This window comes from Dendronephthya gigantea, unplaced genomic scaffold, assembly GCF_004324835.1.
Source record: "Dendronephthya gigantea isolate DGI-Jeju-01 unplaced genomic scaffold, DenGig_1.0 000181F, whole genome shotgun sequence".
NCBI lineage: Eukaryota > Metazoa > Cnidaria > Anthozoa > Malacalcyonacea > Nephtheidae > Dendronephthya > Dendronephthya gigantea.
Genome location: NW_021163191.1, coordinates 53,174 through 55,857, shown reverse-complemented (window position 1 = coordinate 55,857; position 2,684 = coordinate 53,174). Strand labels below are relative to the sequence as shown.

General features: G+C 33.4%; 1 long non-coding RNA gene across 3 annotated transcripts; it reads left to right on the top strand.

Annotated features, from left to right (window-relative positions):
* The first annotated feature begins 961 nt into the window (after positions 1-961).
* Positions 962-2,505, top strand: LOC114538381. Of its 3 annotated transcripts, none has more exons than XR_003688723.1 (4): positions 962-1,149; positions 1,571-1,651; positions 1,795-1,888; positions 2,101-2,505. It is a non-coding gene; the product is annotated as an uncharacterized LOC114538381 (long non-coding RNA). The 3 variants fall into 3 exon arrangements; XR_003688724.1 differs by lacking the exon at positions 962-1,149 and adding an exon at positions 1,273-1,322; XR_003688722.1 differs by lacking the exon at positions 962-1,149 and having other exon boundaries at positions 1,268-1,651.
* The last annotated feature ends 179 nt before the right edge of the window (positions 2,506-2,684 follow it).

Genomic DNA, 2,684 nt, shown 5'->3' with positions numbered 1-2,684 from the left:
AAACTTCCTTCGCACAACGCAACGCTATCATAGAGTACACTCTGTTGGACGTTTTGAAAAACGAAAGGCAAGCTAGGATTGGCCGCTCGGGATCCTTTCAAAGAAGTTAATCTATTTTCCTGGAAGGGCTATTTATGGCCATTGTCCAGGATAACGTCATTCTGCATGTATGTACACTTTTTGTTTAGGGTCTTTTTGATCGCATATATAAATCATATAACTAGCTGTTTATCATGACAAACCAGGACTGTAGGTAAGTAGGTTCATGTACAAACACCGCAGATTATGTTCCCTCCACGTACATGGTATTATGAACTTTTCATGAGCTGAATAGTGCATAATTATTTCGAAGTATACACTCTAAATTTCGAAGTGTCCGACAAACACCAAATAAGTGTAAATACACACAATTTTGGTGTAAATCAGTATGTTACATCCACAAAGTGCAAATTTACCCTTCGAGGTGTATTATTACACCAATATTGTGTTTCCTCAACACCGATTAAGTGTATAGCTAAAGTTTACCTTCTTTGGCGTAAATTTACGCCAAAAGTCGGTAAATAAACACCGTTCTTGTGTAATAAAGCACCACTTTGGTGTAAACATTATCGCTATAATTTTGTGTTGAGTGAGAGCTTGGGCGTGCATGCATTGGAAGCTTTTGTCGGAAAAAAATTGCAAATGGATTATCATTTTTTATATTCCTAAATAACTGGGCAAAGAGTCCCAAGTCAGGAGCAAAAAGCAATTGTTTTCTTAAAATAAGCAAAGCTAATTCCAAAGTCTTGGAAAAATGATTTGTTCTTTGTTTATATCTTTCTTTTCATATTCAGAAGAGATGACGGTTTTGATGCAAACGCGACGGTTTTGACGGTTTTATTTCAACATTCTGAATAAATCCCGTAACGCCGTAACTCGCGCAGAGAAATGTTGATAGGATTGCATTTGCACCACGCTCTCGATGCATGCCGGGATAGCGTCGCTTCGCAGTTCGCACGACGCACGTTGTTGTTTGTTCCTTTGCAAAGTATAAATCGAGAAGTATTTTGAATGTATATTAAATTTTACTGGACATTATGATACAAGATTGCCTGGAGAAGATCGAGGAAATTGTTTTAAAAGTGACTGGGAATCTCAGTCATCTCAGAGGTAAGGTTTTAAAATTATACGCGCAAACAGACGAAAGCTATATATTTTGAATTTCGAATTTGCCGCGTAAACAGTGTACGTATTTAACAGAAATATTCACAGTTTTGCTTCTCATTCCCACCAAAAAAAATGAATGATTTATAGAAATATGTTATGCCGTGGTTATACTATAGGTACTATGCCATATTAAGTGTGATATTGATGTAATGATGTTGGCTAAACCATGGTCAAATACATGAATTTATGTTATATATTAAAATATGAACATGAAACTGATTGAAACATCTGCCATAACAGACTTACTCAATCTTAGGATTATGATGTACGGAATCTTAGGATCTACATTAATTTTGATTAAGAATTTGAATGACATAGCTGTTATATTGCCTTTTAAATAATTTTTATATGCATCCTTTATTAGATGGTGGATTAACAAGTGCCAAGTGGTGATGTTTATAAGTCTAAGTCATCTAAGTCTGTAATGAACAAGCAGGAAAGTATGGTAAGTAATGCATTATAAGGAATTGTGCAATGCTGTTGGATTATTCACCAACCATATGGCTCAGTTTTAATTGTATAATAATATAATAATAGCACCAATATGATATATGCCTAAAATACCTGTGTTGTATTTGTATTTTTAAGGTGCCAAGGTCTTTCATTTGATGAAAAATATCAACTTGATATTAGTTCAGTGAAACAAGAAAAGAAGCCATTTGACTTGGTTTAAGGAAATAAGGTAAGGAAAAGATCAGTTCAATGTTCATGTGTCATACAAATTGCAAATTCATTGTGTATTAATTTCACCTCCATTATTTGCTTCTTATTTATAAACAATTGGTTATATAGTTAGTTATCATGTAATAGATATATCAAAAATCATTGACAGCTTACCAGATGAACATTTGCTATCTAAATTTTCTAATATGCTTGCTTTTTTGTTTTTTTTAGGAACATGGATTAATTGAGGTAGTACTAGTGTGCGAGAAACTCAGTGGATGAGTGGAAAGTCTCCTCTGTTAATGGTTAGTTGGATTCACAGTGTTGCAGAACTTAATTTTCCAGGACAAAAATACTCCAGGTGATCTTATAAATATGCTCATATTTGGGAGGACATATACCAACTTTACAAACAACTAGTCAGTAATCAAAGAGGAACATTGCTCAGGAGTTAATTACTTTAGCTTACGGTATGTGTTAATAACAATAATTGAAGACATGCAGTGAGTTTGCATAGTTCTAGATGCACTTGTCTTCTTTCATAAATATTTTTATTCAATTACCTCTGGGTTCATTATACAGGGGCTTAATTTCAATAATTTGAGTTGTTTCAGCTAGTTTCCTAAACTTGCCAATTGGCAATTTTAATTAAGTCCTTGAAATACTTGTTTTTTTGAGCAAGGTATGCACAAACCTAGCAGTACTTTGAACTATTTCTACATGTAAATATTTAGAATTTATTCATTCATTCATATGGGCACTAAGTAAATAGTTTTAATATTTTGGACTGATAAGGAATAAGAATAATGTATAAT